A 21,621-nucleotide genomic window follows, 5' to 3' on the forward strand; every position below is an offset into this window, starting at 1 on the left:
CAATTTTAAGATAAATATAACTAAATTAAAAGCTTTAAAAATGTTAAACAGTCATTTGATATTTACTAATATTTTATCCGTTTTATCTTTTTCTATACTTACAAATACAAAAATTTACCTTTTTAATGATTGTTTTATTATCGAAAGTAAGTTGTCAAATAACACTATAAGGGTCAAACAATTATTTTTCTTCTCAAATAATAACGATTATGAATATTAATACATAAAAAAAAATACAAACAATTGAAACATAAACCTCAAACTTAAATCCCAAACATGATACTAGTAAAATAGTGAAGGAATAACGTGGTCGAGATGCAAGAAGTTGGGTATTAATTTGAGGATTCCCGCTCAATGATCTTGACAGGAAAACCACCTTCCATTTGGGTGGAAAGGAGGCAAATGAAGTTGGGCTCCACCCCTTCGGCCACCGTGGGAACAACCGCGAACCGCCGAAGAATCCCAGCCACCACACTTTGCATCTGCATAAAAGCCATATCCTTCCCCAAACACATTCTGGGACCAGCTTGAAACACAGGATAAGTGAAAGAATCTTTTGGCACAAACTTCCACTTTCCGGATTCAAGCTTCTCTAACCACCTCTCTGGCTTAAACTCTGCCCAATCCTCACCCCAAATACTCTCCAACCTCCCCATGGCGTACACGTGATAAGTCACCAGCGACCCCTTCTTCACCGCCGTCCCATCCGGTAAAACGTCGTCCTCCACCGCTTCCTTCGAGTCCATGGGCACCGGCGGGTACAGGCGCATGCTCTCGCACAACGCTGCATGCGTGTAAACCATATGCTTTACCTCATCGTATACCGGAGCCTCCGATTTGTCCAATATCTCATTCACAATCTCCTTCTCCACTCGAGGGTTCTTCGATAACAGCCAGAAAAACCAGGTCAGCGCTGCTGACGTGGTATCCTTCCCCGCCAATATGAAGCTTATGACTATGTCCGTCACAAAGTCTTCATCAGAGTGCCCCGAACTCAAGAAACGGGAAAGCATGTCTGCCGATTCAAGGGATTCCTTCTCCTTCAGCTCTCTCGTCTTCTCTCTCACTATGTTCTTGGCGAACTCATGCACTTCCCTCGCTGCCATTCGCAACCGCTTTTCCGAACCTATGTTAAGCGCCCTCTTCACTTTCCACACTAACGGAAACAGTTGGCGTAACCGTTTGATGATTATCTCTGACGCTTCTTCGTACGCCACCGCGAACTTGCTCCGTTCAACAGACGGTGTCAGGTAGTTGGCTTCGAATCCAAAGGCGATTTTGCAGATGTTATCGAAGGTGAAGCGTTGAAGGATGTCTTGGAAATCGAGGGTCTTGTCTTGTTGTGCCGCTGAAGCCATGATGGGGATGAGGTGGTGGGAGAGTTCGGCATCCACCACTTGCTCCACGAACTTGCGGAGAGACTTTGTGCTGAATTCGTGGCTGGCGACTTGTCTTTGAAACTTCCATGTGTTGCCATCGGCGTTGAATATCCCCGAGCCAAGGAAGTCGGAGAGGGTGCTAATGACGGAATAGCCCTTTTGATAGTTGGAGAAGCGGGTCTTGAGAATGTGCTCCACGTTGGCGGGGTTTCCAGTGAAGACTTGGAGGCGGCCCAGTGAGCCGTGGAAGGTGAATGTGTTGGCGGGTGAGATTTGGACTATATCAGATAGCCACTGGATACGGCGGTTTCCGGTGCGTTTGAGAGCAAAGTAGGAGCCAATGAGTGGGTATGTTTTTGGGATAGTAACGGTTTGTTTGGTTGGAGCAGGGTCTTTGTTGTTGAAAAGTGAGGAGTAGAAGAAGAAGATGAGGGGAAGGATGAGGGAGAGGAAGAGGAAGAGAGGAGCTATCAGCTGCATATTCTGAAGAATCTCAATCATTTTCGTATGATTGCTACTGCGGAATCGGAAGTTGGATATGTTTGTCATGAACGAAATATTCTGTATATATAGAGAATGGTACCTTTGACAGTCAAAGAGAAAGTACTAGGGAAAGGAAAATGACATGTTTACACACAAATATGTGCTATATTTGATATAGATATATATATATATATATATATATGAGAATATTTTTTTTACAACATTTTTTCTTGTAATATTTTTTAACATTTTGTTATCTTGTGATTGACCTATGTTTATTATTATTATTATTATTATTATTATTATTATTATTATTATTATTATTATTATTATTATTATTATTATTATTATTATTATTATTATTATTATTATTATTATTATTATTATTATTATTATTATTATTATTATTATTATTATTATTATTATTATTATTATTATTATTATTATTATTATTATTATTATTATTATTATTATTATTATTATTATTATTATTATTATTATTATTATTATTATTATTATTATTATTATTATTATTATTATTATTATTATTATTATTATTATTATTATTATTATTATTATTATTATTATTATTATTATTATTATTATTATTATTATTATTATTATTATTATTATTATTATTATTATTATTATTATTATTATTATTATTATTATTATTATTATTATTATTATTATTATTATTATTATTATTATTATTATTATTATTATTATTATTATTATTATTATTATTATTATTATTATTATTATTATTATTATTATTATTATTATTATTATTATTATTATTATTATTATTATTATTATTATTATTATTATTATTATTATTATTATTATTATTATTATTATTATTATTATTATTATTATTATTATTATTATTATTATTATTATTATTATTATTATTATTATTATTATTATTATTATTATTATTATTATTATTATTATTATTATTATTATTATTATTATTATTATTATTATTATTATTATTATTATTATTATTATTATTATTATTATTATTATTATTATTATTATTATTATTATTATTATTATTATTATTATTATTACTATTATTACTATTATTATTACTATTATTACTATTATTATTATTATTATTATTATTATTATTATTATTACTATTATTATTATTATTACTATTATTATTATTATTATTATTATTATTATTATTATTATTATTACTATTATTATTATTATTACTATTATTATTACTATTATTATTATTATTATTATTACTATTATTATTATTATTATTATTATTATTATTACTATTATTATTATTATTATTATTATTACTATTATTATTATTATTATTATTATTATTACTATTATTATTATTATTATTATTATTATTATTATTATTATTATTATTATTATTATTATTATTATTAAGTAATTTTAGACCATAATAAAATGTTTAAAAAATATGTTGTTAAATATCATTATCTTAATTTTTTTATTAGGTTTATATATGTAAAAAAATAATATGTAAGATGTGTTAAAATATTACAAAAAAAAATTGTGTTAAAATAATTTATTTATTTTTTGGATAAAATGCATTGAACATGCCTCGTGGACACTTTCGTTGATAATGCTTTTCATATTTAGGTGAGGGGTGGCTTTTTTCTGCTTTCAGATTTTTTCGTTGCACTAACTATTTTTCTCAAAAACTTCAGGTTTCACTATCCAATAACTCTTTTGCTTCTAAATTATAAAAGTTTGACTTGAATCCTCGAAAACATAATTATTTATTATGTTTATCCTTTTAATCGATATTTAAAATATTTTAACATTTCCATTTTTCTTTTAAATTTATTTTTTATTATGATAATTTTTATATGTTTTACGTATATTGTTAGTAGAATTAATGGAAGGAATTAAACATGTCATTTCTTTACCTTGTACATAGTGTGTGTGAAACATACTTTAATTTAATAAATTTGTGAATGGTAGAATTAAGAAAGATAATATCATAAACTTATATTAAAGGATTAATTTATGAAATAGTTAATTTAAAAGAAAATATAATAGACTGAATAAAAATCGATTATATGTTGAGAAATTGAAAACTATTTTGGCCAAACTAATTTAGACTATTGTCCACAATTTGCCTTTGGCTTTGAATAATTGATTGCAGATAAATGTCACGCAGTTTTCATTACAATTTTTCTTTGTAATTCACTTTTTCGGGTTTGACCAGTGGCGTAAATATTCCTCTTTTACGAATATTTTTAATGTGCGATATTTCTCTAATTTTAATGTTTCGACACGAATGCATAGACGTAAAACACACATTTCATTGCGAATTGCGAAAGAAAAGTAGTCACCTTTTATCTTTCTTTTAACGTTTGATTTTTCTCTTCTTCTAAAATTTAACAGAGGCTAGTTCTATAATACATTTTATCTGGTAACCAAAATGTCCAAAATGAAATGTACTTAAACTTATGGACTATGTAGGTTAATAACTTTTTCATAACAACTTTTTCATAACAATTTTTGAATAACTGTTATGTGTCACTATTCTATTAATCCGTTTAAATTTATTTTTAAAAAAAAATATTTGAAACAGACAAATCATAATCCATTACATAGACGTTGTCAAAATGTTGGCAAAAATAAGTCGTTCTTGCTAAAAATCAACTGAATTTAGTAGAAACATTCACGTTGAAACTGGGTTGAGTCAGTTCCAACCGAAATTCGACTAAGTCAATTTTGCCAAAAATCAATCAAATTCGATTGAATCGGCACTAACCAAAGTTTGGTCAAGTCAACCAAACTGAACTGCACCTTTAGAGACTATCAATTAATTTTACCAATAGAAATATATGTTGATAATTTAAATTCTATTGATAAAATTTCTTGATAGATTTTAATTTATCGATAAATTTATTTTCCTTCCCTCAATAATTTTATAAAATTCTTGTAGTGAATTGTTTAGTTCGTTTGTGAATAACAATAAATATGAACTTTCTTAACACATGTTTTCTTAGACAAAAGAGGCGGCACCAAAGCCTAGGAATGGAGAATATGGGCATCATTAAAAAAAAAACTTAAATCAACGGGAAACAAAAAAAAAATATACTTGAAGCACTTCATACTTGTTTGTCAATAATTATTGAAACAAGATTACTCAAATTGTTAATATTGTTTTGAACTCAGTAAAAGTAAATCCTTCGATCCTTACCAAAAGTTTAATTGCAAATATTAAAAGTTGTCATGGTTATCTTTGACATAAAGTAAAGGATAGATTGTTAAACAAAAAGCTTTTGAAAAGAGTTTGACAACTACAGGATTCTTAAAATGATCTTTTGAGACTATCGCAAATCGTAAAAGAAAGTGTTTTCGGTATCTTATCCATAGCATGTTACATCATGGTAAAAGATTTATTTATAATAATTAAAGCATAGAATATCATGCATAAAAAATGAGTTAACTACCCCTACCTTTTTTTCAAGAATTTTTCTAGGAATGGAAATGTAACACCTCTCGTGTGTGATTCAAAAAGTCATAACCTTAAATTTTGAGACCATCTTAAAAGCCTCATTTAAACATAAATATATACTTCTTTTATTTCAAAAGAAATTGTTTCAAAACCAATAAATTTCAAAGGAATTTCTTAACTAAAACATCAATCCAAATTACATTTGAAAATATAAATAAAGACATTCTCGAAGTCATTAGCCTACTCCTCATGGTTGTGCATCCTGACCTATATCTGCAATATATAATATGCTCACGTATAACATAAGTCATACGGTCATCACAGGTGGAAACCACAACCACATACAAACAAGGGTGAACTAACGTAAAACAACTTAGTAAATACAGTTCATAGGTAATCACTATTCATATATCACATAGCGAAATACATCATCGATAACATCAACACCCCATATTCATAATTAACATATAATCTTATTACATCAACTAATATATACAAACTGTATGTCCTTTCCGAGTACCTTACAGTTTAATATGTTTGCTTAACAAAAACTTACGATCAAGGTCATCCTGCCTATTCAACAAAGCCTTATGACTAGGACAAGTTTCCCCTGTTTTCTAAAAGCCTTACGAGTAAAAACTCTATCTACTCACCAAAGCCTTATAAACAGAGCATTATACTCAGTTCTAGCCAAAGCATTATGGCGATACACAACTCCCTTTTTTCCGTGGCTGACCAAAGTCCTATGGACGTAAAGGAACCAATTTAGATTTACAACTATGAGACAAGGACATAACATCCAAGCATGTTAACAACAAACCATTGAAACAACAACAAACACACAGCTTGACCAAGAGGGTAACAACTTGGTCAACAAGCTTAGAACTCGGAATTACCAACCACAACTCAACATCACAAAACACAACTCAACTAAACTCCATATAAGCTCAACCAACTACTCAAATAGCTCGAAAACCATGCCCAACAGCTCGACCATATAAGAAATACCCCTAGACTGTTATGTAAAACAACCAAAATCAAGCTCTAGTATCTCGAAACCCATTAATTATCTTTGATGCCAGGAAGCTATGATTAATACACTAGCTCTCCGAGCTCGAGTTGTGTTTTATTGTGACAACTATTCTATCATACAAATCGTCTCTATTCAAATTAAGCATAAACGAATGAAGCATATTAAAATGGACTGTCATATTTTAAAGAGAAATAGAAAATTATTAATGGCTTGATGAAACTTCTTCATGTCTTTTTACATGCAATTGGCTAATGTACTCACCAAAACTCTTCCACCTTCTATGTTCAATAACATGTGTTTCAAGTTGGACATGTTTAATCTTTACTCTGAGCTTAAGGGGTCTCATCCAAAAAAAAACAAAAATTGATATAATTATAATTTAATAGTTTTGAGTTTATATGTTTCTTATTTTTATGTGTACTTTTTTCTCATTCTCCTTGTACATTCATGATTAATTGATCAATAATAGCTGTTTTCAATTTTTTATTCTTCTTGTGTGTACTTCTGTTTTTCTTCTTTATCTTCTCTTTGATTTTGTTATGAATCTTAACTATAATATCCACCTCTAAAAGAACCATCATACATTGTATAGAAGTAAATTAAGAAAATTCAAAATAAACTCCTACTGGATGATAGAAGGAAATAGTTAAATAGCCTAAGTTAAATGAAAAAAATGTATACAAACAAAAGTAAGAGAGTGGTTTAAATAGTAAAGAATTAAAATTGTTTAATATGATAGTATTAGATAAATGGAGGTGGAGATCATATAAGAACTATAACATCTCGTTTTTTTCACACAAAAATATTACATAATCAATGTTTATGCCATTCGCGAATATAACACCTGCTATAGTTATTCAAATATAATTGTATATAATTGTATTAGGTATAATGATGTAAAGAATTACATATACTTATTTTAACTAAAACTTATGCATGACTAAATTTGTATTCATTATATTGTTGCATTTCCTTCATCTTGGATCGGATCTGTTATCACATCCTCCTCTGATCTTGTATGACACACATGTTATATGATCATTGCATAAACACAAATAAGCAAGGGTGTGTTAATATACAAAAGATCACTTATAAAGCAGGCATAAGACTATTACTACACATAATCCAGTTATAACAACAATCATATTCTCATGCAATATTTATACTAGACTCAACCATCTGGATGAAACATTGATGCAAAATCCCAAGGGGTCATGCACTTGTGGTGACATCCACTTCTCATATGGAGCCATCGTTAATGCAATACACCATGTCTTCCACAAGGTTAGCCCATCAACACCTACGACCAAATTCAGCCCATAGACTAGGACCTCCTACAACTTTAGCACTTAACTCATCATTCTCTACTTGAGATTGAATGGTTATTAGAGTATCAAGATAACCTCCAATGTCAAGACTCTCACATCAACATGTACACTAATTAGTTAAAAACACATAATCACTCCACAAGATCCCTAGAAAAACTCATACCATATTCATATCAACCAATTTATCATGCAATATAAAGTCATATAATACACATTTGGCCAAATTCGTGTTCATAATTTAACTCATAACAGTAATCAAGTCAATCATACAACTATACATACAAATTAGTAATATAATCACCCATGTTTTCAGAATAAATCGTCAATAAACAATCAAACTGGACACAATCTAGTCATGGTTGGTCAAAGCTCGGCCACAGCTCAACCACCACGGCTATAACTCGGCCATAGCTCGACCAAGGAATTAAAGAACTTGTCCAAGGTCTTCAACAATGTTGAATATAGTGAAAACTATGTATGAGATTAATCTCTCTTGTGTTGAATATACACATATAGGATCCTTTATTTATAATAGAAGAAATATGGGTTAAGCACAAAATACAAATAAGAAATAATAAAAAATTAACTAAAGATAAAAGATAAATATAAAATAAAGATAATATATCAAACACTCCCTCTCAAGCTAATGCATACAAATTGTATGTATCAAGCTTGTTACTAATATAATTAAAGACTTAGCGAAAATATATTGCTTATGCACTCAAGTGACACCAAATTGCTAATGATTTGTGAAGACGACATAGAAAACGAAATACATATTAGAAGAACGAAATACATATTAGAAGAACCAGACTTTCGATACTATGTTGAAATTCAACCAATCATAAACTACCGTCGATTATATGTTTCCATGTTTTTCGATTATATGTTTCCATGTTTTTGCACACTTGTGAATAAATAGCACTACTACCTAAGTTATTTTTCATTTCAGAAAAGGATGTCAAAAATGAAATATGACGAAAATACAACATGAATGCCATGTCTTACTTTACGTTAATCAATATAACTATGTTAAGAAAAGTTACCACAACTCAATTTTAAGTTAAATCTGACTAAATTAAAAGCTTAAAAATATTAAACACTCATTTGATATTTTATATTTAATATTTAATATTTTATCCTTTTTATTTCTTTTTCTTTGTCAAATAACTCTAAATGTCAAAATTATTTTCCTTCTAAAATAATAATCATTAGGAATGTTAATACAATATAAAAAAAATGCAAACGATTACATAAAGCTCAAACCCAAATCCCAAACATGATACTAGTAACTTAGTGAAGGAATGACTTGTTCGAAATGCAAGAAGATGGGTATTAATCTGAGGTTTCCCGCTCAACGATCTTGACAGGAAAACCACCTTCCATCTGGGAGGTAAGGAAGGAAATGAAGTTGGGCTCCACCCCTTCAGCCACCGTAGGAACAACCGCGAACCGCCGAAGAATCCCAGCCACCACACTTTGCATCTGCATAAAAGCCATATCTTTCCCCAAACATATTCTGGGACCAGCTTGAAAAACAGGATATGTGAAAGAATCTTTTGGCACAAACTTCCACTTTCCGGATTCAAGCTTCTCTAACCACCTCTCTGGCTTAAACTCTGCCCAATCCTCACCCCAAATACTCTCCAACCTCCCCATGGCGTACACGTGATAAGTCACCAGCGACCCCTTCTTCACCACCGTCCCATCCGGCAAAACGTCGTCCTCCACCGCTTCCTTGGTGTCCGTGGGCACCGGTGGGTACAGTCTCATGCTCTCGAACAATGATGCATGCGTGTAAACCATATGCTTCACTTCATCGTAAACCGCAGCCTCCGATTTGTCCAATATCTCATTCACAATCTCCTTCTCCACTCGAGGGTTCTTCGATAGCAGCCAGAAAAACCAGGTCAGCGCTGCTGACGTGGTATCCTTCCCCGCCAATATGAAGCTTATGACTATGTCCGTCACAAAGTCTTCATCAGAGTGCCCCGAACTCAAGAAACGCGAAAGCATGTCTACCGATTCAAGGGAGTCCTTCTCCTTCAACTCCCTCTTCTTCTCTCTTACTATGTTCTTCGCGAACTCGCGCACTTCCCTCACTGCCATTCGCAACCGCTTTTCCGAACCTATGTTAAGCGCCCTCTTCACTTTCCACTCTAACGGAAACAGTTCGCGGAACCGATTAATGATTATCTCTGTCGCTTCTTCGTACGCCACCGCGAACTTGCTCCGTTCAACCGATGGCGTCAGGTAGTTTGCGTCGAATCCAAAGGCGATTTTGCAGATGTTATCGAAGGCGAAGCGTTGGAGGATGTCTTGGAAATCGAGGGTCTGGTCTTGTTGTGCCGCTGAAGCCATGATGGGGATGAGGTGGTGGGAGAGTTCGGCATCCACCACTTGCTCCACAAACTTGCGGAGAGACTTTGTATTGAATTCGTGGCTTGCGAGTTGTCTTTGGAACTTCCATGTGTTGCCATCGGAGTTGAATATCCCCGTGCCGAGGAAGTCGGAGAGCGTACTAATGACGGTATTGCCCTTTTGGTAGTTGGAGAAGCGGGTCTTGAGAATGTGCTCGACGTTGGCAGGGTTGCCAGTGAAGACTTGGAGGTGACCCAGTGGGCGGTGGAAGGTGAAGGTGTTGGCGGGTGAGATTTGGACTATATCAGATTCCCACTGAAGACGGCGGCTGCCGGTGCGTTTAAGGGCTAAGTAGGAGCCAATGAGTGGATATGATGGGATAGTAACGGTTTGTTTATTTGGAGCAGCCTGTTTGTTGTTGAAACGTGAGGAGTAGAAGAAGACGATGAGGGGAAGGAGGAGGGAAAGGAAGAGGAAGAGAGAAGCTATCAACTGAATATTCGTAAGAATTTCAATCATTTTCCTATGTGTTAGCAACCGAGGAATCGAAATTTGGTATATGTTGTTGGACATGTTGGTCATGAAGGAAAATTTGTGTATATATAGAGAATGATAACAGTCAAAGAGGAAGGCTTGGAGAAAAAGCATGGAACCTGTCCTCCCGGTGGATATTTCTTTCGTTTACTTTTTTAACAATTTATTTTTGACAATTTTTTAACAATACCGTGTATAAGCATGTATGAGTGTGTTATTGGTCCGTTTTAAATATACGGAAGTAAAAAAATTATTAAAATATGATTTTTTTTTAACATCAGAGTTATTAATTTGTTTGAATATTTTTTTAAAACAATAAAAAAAAAAGCTGACGTGGGGGAGTAAATTTGGGAGCAGAATAAGTTTTGGGGTTCTTAAATTTCTGAAACCCCAAGCATCTTGCATTCTGGAAACCTCTCCATTTCTCCACCACCGCCAACATCTCTCTTCATTCCTTCACCATTGTCCGAGTGTTTCACTGTTTCCATTCGTCCACCATTGTCGCTGCTGTGGTAGTCGATCTTTCGAAAGGCCCTCTTCTGCTTTGCGAAAATCCCTCTTTCCTCTTCTTTCCATGGGAGTATTACAAGCACTTCAAACATTATTGGGCTGCAAAAAAAAAAAAGTAATTAGTAAATAGAATTAAAATCGCAAATATACAAGTGAAGAATAAAAACCGCTGTACAAAATAAAATGCTCATATATGCATTATAAAAAATATTTATACTAATATTATCTTTTTTATCACAACAGATCCAATTCAATTTGTTCGTAAAACATGTAGTCATTATAATATTTAAAAATAATATTTTTCAATAATAAAAACTTACTGTCATAGATCGTGCTTCTCATTTACATATGATTTATCTTAGTGTCTCAATATATAATTTTTCTTGGTAGTTTTTCGGTTTTCAACTAAATAAAAAATGTTAATTAATATAGTATTAGACTTCTATAAACAACATATGCAATTATATTATACAGTGACATGACCATATAATTTAAATCATGCATCTATCCAGCAACATATATAACTCAATTTCTACAAGTATAAAAGTCTCAAATTAAAACTTTTTTAATGAAAACAAATAACAAAAGAAAGTTAGAGAATCATTACGCAGTAAACATTGACGGAAAAGGGGCGTGATTTGAAATTATTATAATTACTATGTTGTGCGCCTTCCTTTCTTTTCTATTGTTGCAACTTTCATCTTAATCACAAAAACCTACATGAGTACACTTTGGATACGCATTCTCATCCTCTGGTAACCGTTTTATTTACAAATAAAGAATTAGCTTTTAATTTGTGCTAATTAGCTCTTATATCAGCTAAAATAATATCACACTCCTTGATTACATTATGGTATATTAAATTACTGTTTTAATAAATCTTTTTTATTAACATAAAAACAAATTGTTAATGAGAAATAAATTCTGACCATGCTTGTAGATATAAGAAATATTTATTTTATGTAGAGAACAATGGTGGCAGTTAACCATTTTCTGGAAATAAGAAAGATCTATGTTAATATTATTACATTTATTGAAGTATACGTCAAACAAATTTTAATCAAACACGCCCTATTTGTTTACGTTAAGTATCCAAATTATTGATTTGTTCTAGAGAAAAAAAAATTCAAACTTTTTCAATACTCAAGTTATATTGCTTCGTATGCTATTCCTTCTATTAATTCTGCTGTGCTCAAGTAAAATCTCTGCAGCTTAATTAAGCTCCCAAGTAAAAACAATACCATCAATTTTTTTTTTAAATTTCATTTTGAATGGTATAATTTATAATATGTTTTACATTTATGAATACATCTTAAATGGTATAATTTGAAATACATTTTCAAAATACATAATTTAAATATGAAATTATGAATTATACAATCAAAAATATATTTTTGGATTATACAATTTAAAATACGTTTTCATAATTTTACATTATACAATTCAAAATTACATTTTCACATCTATAAATAAATTTTAAAAAAATAGAATTTGGTACGTATGTTTTCAAACTCTGCAATATAAAAATTTAATTCATGGGTAATTTAGATTTTCCAGCCCCTCGTAGAAGTTTGTGAAGAAACCACGGGGTGGGAGAAGAAAGAGCCCAAATTGCACATTTCAACAAAAACTTTCTTAATTCAGAAAGAGGCTCTTTACTTCATGCACCCCTGAATTTCTTTGCGCCTACCATTAAACTCATGAAAAGTCTTCTGAAATATTCATATATGAATTGTGTTTCAAAAAGGGTTTTCGAAAACTCATGAAACATGTTATGGAAAAAACTAGAAGAAGAAGAAAAAAAAAAGGTTTTCGAAAACTCATGAAACATGTTAAGAAGAAGAAGAATGTTAAGAAGAAAAAAAAAAGGTTTTTGTTGAATCATGTTATTTAATATATAAACTACTTTAGTAGATTATGTATTACAGTGTACTATTATTTAGCATGATTTATTTTTTAACATTTATGAGTTAGTAAAAATATTGTTTATAAGCATGTACAAGAAATATTGTAACAAAGAACGAATTTAGTTTTGTTGTTTTGCAAACTTTGGCAACCAATTTTTCGGTCACTAAAATATGAAAACAAATTTACAATTTAGCAATTAAAAAGTTTTAGTCGATAGTTGTTTTAAGAAATTGCAATTGAATGAATGACTGAAAAATATTTCATTTTAAAAACAAAAATTTATCATTTAGTGACTAAATAATTCGTCATTAATGTTTTGTTTTAACTCTTACTACCAAATTAGCAACTGAAATATGTAATACTTTTTTAATTGTTAAATTAGTATAGAGTGACCAAATAGTTAATTATTAAATAAAGACAGAAATGTCGATGGTTATTTATAAACAAAATTAAAAATCGGTCGTAAATATTTTGGTACAAGAATTTTTATTACCGTTAATTCGATCGTGAAATATATTAATGACCAATTTTTGATGTTTAGCAACCGAAAATATTATCATTAAAATGCAATTTTTTGCTGTTGTATAATTGTTTATATGCTTCCCAAATATTGACTGAGTATAATTAATGATCTTGTTTCACTCTTTTTAGTCTATTCAATAGAAAAATTTGATAAGATAAAGAACCAACCAAAAATAAATGTTTATATTTATCGATCTTTTAAGAATCATCTTCCTTTAAACGAGTATTATGAAACATACATTGTTTCCATTAGGCTAATTTTTTGATGAAAAAAATGTTCACCAAATAAATTATATCCTCTTTATGATTTTTCAATATTTTTGTTTCAAGACTTTTTCTGTTATGATAGTTTCACGCTGAAGAACTTTGTCCCAAATAAAGTGATTTCTATTTCACTTACAATTTTTCATTTTCCAATAGTTAGCTATTCTATTAGCGTTCAATTAACAAGTTTAAAACTCAGTACGTGCACATCTACTAGTACACAATACGTACACATCTACTAGTACACAATACGTACACATCTACTAGTACAAATACGTACACGTACATTATACAAATAAATATTTACTTTATGTAAGAAAACATAATAAATAAAATATTTTAAATATATAAATTACACTATTATCAAATTTAATAATAAAGTATAAATTATAATTTGGATTCATGATAAATAATTTATGTTATAATATAATGTTATTTTTAGTTATTGATAATTGTATCAAGAAATATTAAAATTCAGGTAAAGATATTGAACAGTTAAAAGATGATAATAGAAATCTTTAAAAACACTCTTGTTGAAAATAAACGTCCCATGAAAAATATCAACTATAATTCTCTTGTACAATACAATTATTTATATTCAAAATATATGTTTCGGTTATAAGGCTGAGTCACTAAACACCTTCACAATTTGTCTTTTCTCGCCGTCCGGTCCTGCTCCTTACGTTCCTGGTTCGCTAATCCGGTCGGTGTGTACCTGTTAAAGATACTCCGATGCCAAAGTCAGTGATTGAACCGTTCGGTTATCCAATATAACAGTAGTAATAATTAATGCACAGTAAATGCGTCTATCTATCTGTTACCTTTCACATACTTTTATAGTTTTCTGACGTGGGCCTAGGATTAACGATATTTTAATCTCGGCTCAATTCTAATATGGTAGGCTTAATTCGTGATTTGCCTTAATTTTCTTAATCATCATTCGTGTGAGCTTATGAGACCGACTGTCCATACCGGTCATATATCTTCTATGACCGGACGGCCATGTCGTGAGCAATGGATGACCACGGTACAATATACATTATCAAACTTGTATTGATATATAGTAATTGATTCTCTTTTTAGCAATTTTGTTATTTTAAGTTATTGTTTATTGATACACTAATAATATATTGTTACATTGCCTTAATATTTAATATTTTACATATATGTTATAATAGTGTTAGTATACAACGTATATAATCTTCAATAACTGTTTTTGGGATGCCATATTTTTATAGATGAATACAAATTTAAGAGGACTAAATAAATAAAATTAAAAAAATGTTTATATATTAATTTTTACTTGTGTAAAAAAAAATGAGAAGCAAAGTCCCTTAAAGAAGCTCTGCCACTGTTTAATGGTTAATTTTATTATGATGGGCATTTACCGAAGAAAAAAATATTAAAACATATAAAATATTTATATCATTTCTAACTTAAAAAGTAATGAGTTATTTTCTTTTTATAAGAAACTAAATTTTCTTATTTTTTTTAATGAGACTTAAATTTATATATAAACTTTGAACATATATTAAACAAAATGGTGTATAAATTTATTGTTATTTGTAGTGTACCTTCTTTTATCCTTAATATATAGTTTGAAAAATAGTCCTTTTTGTACTCCAAGTGGATGAAATGAAAGGAAAAACTAAAGACTTTCTAAGTTGAATGGTAGCATTGATGTGCTTAATTTTCGGTTATGGTAAACTGGTGGGTCAGACCGTGTTATATATAAATTGGGTGTTTTCCTAGGTTGCTTCCTTCTGTCTTGAATTCATTATCTTGTTTCCTTTGTTACTAAACCATGTCAAATTCTCCCCTTTGAATGACCATTTTGCCGTTTGAATCACGTTTCTTTGATACATTCTAAGTTATAAATCCCTTAAATCCTGAAACAAGACATGACTTAGCATCATTTCTAAGTTTTACAAAAACTTTATGCATATTTCTCTGTGTTACAGTGTTTGTTAGCATTACGTATTACGCTTCCCTTATCGTGTTAGGTTGGTCAATACTACCATATGTGTTCAAACAAAATATTCAAAAGAACTTTCTTTAAGATTTTGGGTCATAAAAATTAATCCATTTCAATTTCCTAATTTTCTTTTATTTTACTTTTTTTCTATTGAAAGAATTACTGTTTACTTGAACTACTTAATAATAATATATTTACAGAAGAAGAACAAAACGTTGCAAAAGATTTTTAGTACAGAAATCTTAACAAAACAAACATTTAATATACTTATCTCATTTGTAAATTAAAAACATTAAAAGAATTGACAATCAAGGAAAATCGTAGGCGAACAATTCGTGCAATACAAATACGTATCAATAAATAATTTCCTTATGGGAATTGACTATAAAAGGAATACTTAGTAAAATTAATCTATTGATTAAGATATTTATTCTTTTTATAAATATATGTTGCAAAATCTTGTGTTAAAGACTTGAAGATATGAACGACCAAATATAAAGTAAAAAAAAAAAGGTTCTGGACTGTAAGTGTGAAAATGGAGATGGAAGCATCCGAATTGACAAGAAAATGTTTCCATAGAAATGAAACAATGTTTATAGTTGGTTTTGAATTTGGAAGAATCAGTTTTTAGAACAAGTATACTAGAAAAAAAAAAGTAAAAGTAAAAATATATTACATGAATTACATTTAATGTCACATATATATTAAATGGTTATATAATAAATATATTCTTTCCATCCCAAAATGAGCAGGATTTTTGTAAGATCAAAATCAATAATAGATATTTTAATTATTAAACTTGTTTTATTAAATTAATTTTATCGACGGAAAAGTTTAAGTATTAATATAATTCAGTTGAGAATAAATTTTAAAAAATATATCATATTTTGTTGAAAACTGATGATTAATCAGTTTAAAAGATAAAATTAAAAGTAAGTTTGAAATAGAAGGAGTAGGTTTTAGCACTTGTATGCATGTAAATTCTGGGAAATGTATTGCCACAAGGTGGAGTATTTATTGTCCACCAACAACTGAACAATATGAATTAAATAATGAGTATAAAGTTTGATCGGAGACTTTCTTGGTTTGTCAAATATGATAAGTTCATATTTTAACTCCGAATTTATTTGTGTCTCAAACATAATGTGATTTTGATTCTTGGATACAATAATAAAACTTAATTGTTACACGATGATTAGTTACTACAATTGAGATTGAGAAATGGAGATTATGGTTAGAATAGTAAGGTTTATAAAATCGTAAATTGTGAGATGCTTTTTATAAGAAAAAAATTATTAAAATAAAATTATTTTTTCTGTCAATATTTCATTAAAATTAAATTTTATAAAATTAATGTGAATTCCTTACAATCCTAATAATAAGAATTTTAAGGGGCATAACGTAAAATAATGTTTTATTTCAATTTATTGAAATTCAGTGAAAGAATGTTGTATTTCAATTAATTGAAATTCAGCTAAAGAAGTGAATGGTGTAATAAAAAGCCTCTTTTATTTTTATTTGATTTTTTTTCATTAAAATATAATTTATCATCTTTAATTAGATTTTAATTTAATTTAAAATAAAGTCATGTTAGACATTTAATTAAAATTAATTCAAGAAGATAAATGTTGGATGATGTTGCAGATACTTGTAAATTTTAATTGTATTTATTTTTGAATTGGAAGGTGTTGTGGTTGATAATACACATAATAATAAATTTTTAATTACATTAAAGTTTAATTAGATTTAGATTTTATTTAAACTTAATACATTCACTTAAGAAGGTGAAATATGGTGTAACGAAAAATAATAAAGATTTACATAATTTTATGTTTTTGTTTTACCATTTTATTATGTTATACTGATCATCATTTTAAAGTTTTTTACTTTGAATATTATTAACTTTCTTTACTTTATTTTATTAAATTTTCCTGTAATTTGGAGGATTTTGTTTTCGTGAGTATTATGATGTAGTTTCTAAAACTAAATATAACACAAGTTTTTTAAATGTTAAATGAGTTATCTTATGAATACATATGTTAATATTGTCAATTAATATATATATATATATATATATATATATATATATATATATATATATATATATATATTTGTTTTTCGTTTTTACTCTTAAATTTAATAATTTTTTATATTAAAATAACTATCTATAATAAAATTTTAAAAATTATTTATATTTTCTTTTATGACTATAATAATAATTTTATTATTTTTTATTATAATGAAAAATAAACACGTGTGTTTTTCGTATATATAATATAAAAGCTATGAAAGGATGGTCATCTAAATCAATAATATTAGAGATTAAGAGTTTATGTATGACGGACCGGTGTAAATTGTTTATAAATTTTAACATTAATATTAGCAAATTTCAAGGATGCTTACTGATGAAATATTTAAACATGTTTTTTTTCAAAGCCATGGTTGCGCGTCTTTGGTGTTTGGAGTCCAAGGTATTCTGTTTCCAAATTTTCAACCTTCAAAGCATTCGCAGTCAAAGCACGATACAGCGAAGCGAAATCCAACTTCTATAAAAACATTGTTTAGTGTCTCATTTTTCTCATCAAAACATTCCATATCCTTAAGCATTACTCTTCTTTCTGTTTTTCATCTAGTCTCAGAGAGATCAGATCAGAGAACAACATAACATGACGTCTTTCTCTTCCAGGAAGATGATCTTCGCACTTCTGCAACTTCTTCTCTTCATCCTCTTCATTTTTGTAGCTTCTCCGGAATCAGGAGTAGCTTGCAGCCGACCACTATTTGTACATCGTCACTGGTCCGGAGAAAATGAGCTTCTTTGGCAGTTGCTTCCAAACGCTCCTGCGCCACCCTCTGGTGGAGATCCCATTCACACCTAACCCATCATGCAATGCAATGAAGCACCACCTTCTTAAATATCCTCCCTTTTCTTTCATTCATATGGGTGTAACATGTAGCAGGCTCTTTATACTTTTGAGAGGAAAAAAACACATTTTCTTATGAATTGTTACAAGATATTATTTTTGTACGTCTTTTGTATTTTGAAGTCACTATTTACATTCCATACAAAATTCTTTTAAGCTAGCTCCGTTTCAATGATCTCACTGTATGCTGCTAACTCTACAACAAAATAGTAATAAGTCTTTTTTAATTTACTCAAAACTAATTAAGCAAAAGGTTTAACCAATTAATACCAAAAAACATATTTTGACACATCCTTTTATAATATTTTAATACACACATGTGTTACTTTTGTACTAATTCATTATTTAATTGTTACTATACTGACATATTCTAAATCCATTGGGAAAATAACATATGTATTATATCAATAACAAATCTAAATATGGCTAAAAGTTTACTATTAATTCTCTAACATGGAAAAAAGTTCAACATAATTTGAGCAAATTTTATTTTGCAAATGCTTCAGGCTTATAAACTTACTAGCAAACACCTTGAAGACAAAATGATGAAAAAGGTTGAACATCAATTTATCCCGGTAGACAAAGAAAACACTATGACAATGTTGGTTTAAACGATAATATATAGCCTTACTTACATTTATATTTTAAGAGTTTGGCCTTAATACCAATAGTAAACAAAGAGGATGGAGGGATTTTGGCGACGTAGAAGAGCATCACCAATCCCAGAACTCACGAGACATCAACATGAACCCGATGAAGATCGTCATTGATCCACACAACATCAAAGCCAGTGAGAATCTCACACTATCCTTTTCTGTAAATTTACCCTTTTATTAAAAAAAGTTAAGCCTTGCATTTTCATGTTTCAAAACGGAGATGAATAAATCATTATAAAAATTGATAAACATTTGTATGAGCTAATATGTATGATTATTAACTATGATACAGACCTAATCTTCCATTATGTCTCTTCTATCTTCCACTATAGAGTGAAGGGGCTTCTACAACAGTGGTGTACTGACATGAGAGTGGTTTAGTAGATATAAACCCTAAAACACTAGCGCCATAGATCATAGGTTTCAAATTTAATTTTTTTTATCCCTTTGGGACATTGTTTAGTCAAACAACAATCCCTAAACTGTGCCATGGACAAATTTCATATCAAGCTCCTTGTAGTACAAATTTAGCAACGCATGCAATGCTCAAGATTGAGCACAGAGTAAAAAATGTGTGTGAAGCATTTGTTGTTTTAGTGCAAAGAGCTCAACCCATAGAGAAGCAGAGAGGATGTGTGTGGAGATTGGTATTAGAGCGGAGCCACGCAATTCTATGCAGCCACGTGTCAATAGTCTTTATAGTCAGAGGTCAATATTCTATATACTCAGGAATTTTTTTTTCCTCTTTTAGTTAATTTTTGTTTTCTTTTTCTTTTGAAGCCTTTTTTAAAAATTCTAGAAGTGACACATGTAACAATCATTTGTGTTTCTTTCATTTGTATATTTTATAAATAAATGTATTACAATCGAAATAATAAACAAAATTGTATTACATTTATACAATAATATAAATGAGTTAATGAGATTTCTGAACATTGTGACTACACTAGTAAAAAAAAGCTCTTTTAACGCGTTATGTCTCGGTTCTACTGAAACCGAGACGTATAAAAGTGCGGTGGCATTTCGGTAAATATTGAGCAGTTATATGCCTCGGTTATATTTGAACCGATGCCTATATATGTTACTATCTCGAGTAGAAGGCCAACTGAGGCATATAATATAAATTTTAAATGGTTTAGACACCGGTTCGCTGTGTAACTGATGCACACTTAAAGGGTTTAGGCACCGGTTTTAAATATAACCGAGGCATATACCCTTAGGTTAAAACCAAAACCCTCTCTCGCAGACTCTCGCAGACTCTCGCTCTCATCTCTCGCGCTCTCATCTCTTGCTCTCATCTTTGCCTCCCTCCCTCCGTCACGATTTCTTCTCTCCACCAAACCTCATCATCAGACCGCCACCATCACCAGCCATTACGGTCGCCGCAACCACTGCCGTTCAACCACTCCGCCGGCCACCACGCACAAACCCGCAAGCTGCCACCACAACGCCTTCGTTCTCGTCCAAAGTCCATGGAGGCCGCGACCACGCATCGATAGTTTTCTTCTTCCTTCTCCACGCCACCTTTCGCCTCGTCGCCATTGGGAGCCACCACCACCTCGTCGTGTGCGACGACTTCGAGTGCAGCTTCCAAATCCAGATCCAGATCCAGATCCAAATCGCGATCCCCTTTCTCTCCCTTTTCTTTTTGTTTCTCAGATGGTGCTGTTCGTGTGCGGCCCGTGCCAGTGGTGGAGTCGCTGGCATAGCACCCGCTTTCGCTTGCCGTCGGGAGCCGCTTGCCGTTGGGAGCCGCTTGCCGTCGGGAGCCGCTTCCCGCTTGCCGTCGGGTGCCAATGGTTTCTTTGATTTTTTTTCTAGCTCTGTAATGTATCTGAAGTATGATTTTCTGATGTTCTGATGTATCTGAACTTTGATACTCTGTAATGATTTTCGGATTCTATTTTTTGATTTTTTTTTCCATTTGTTATATGCTCTGTAATGAAGAACATTGATTCTTTCATCCCACTGGCTTTTGTTATATGCTTTTTAATGTATGTATCTGAACTTTGATGCTCTGTAATGAATCCTGGAGTGATTTTCTGAACAGGTTTGAGGAAAAGGACCGAGCAAGTTTAGCAGTTTTTTGATTTTTTTTTTATTAAAATTTTCTAAGATACGGTCTCGGTTCAAAAGAGGACCGAGGCAAAAACCGATCTCTTTTTGACTCAGTTCACAACCGAGACATTAAACTTATCCTTTTTACCTCGCCTCTATATGTCTCGGTTGCAGAACCGATGCTTATAAGCGAAATTAACCGGTGCCATTTCCCTTT

The 21,621-nt window shown here is 30.6% G+C and overlaps 2 pseudogenes; both read right to left on the reverse strand.

Moving 5' to 3' along the window:
* Positions 1 to 281: 281 nt before the first annotated feature.
* Positions 282 to 1,880, reverse strand: LOC124829922 (cytochrome P450 94A1 pseudogene; annotated as a pseudogene).
* A 6,989-nt stretch (positions 1,881 to 8,869) lies between these two features.
* Positions 8,870 to 10,602, reverse strand: LOC148197997 (cytochrome P450 94A1 pseudogene; annotated as a pseudogene).
* Positions 10,603 to 21,621: the final 11,019 nt, after the last annotated feature.

The sequence above is a fragment of the Vigna umbellata genome, chromosome 5 (genome assembly GCF_029865625.1).
Source record: "Vigna umbellata cultivar VRB3 chromosome 5, Vumbellata_1.0, whole genome shotgun sequence".
Taxonomy (NCBI): domain Eukaryota; kingdom Viridiplantae; phylum Streptophyta; class Magnoliopsida; order Fabales; family Fabaceae; genus Vigna; species Vigna umbellata.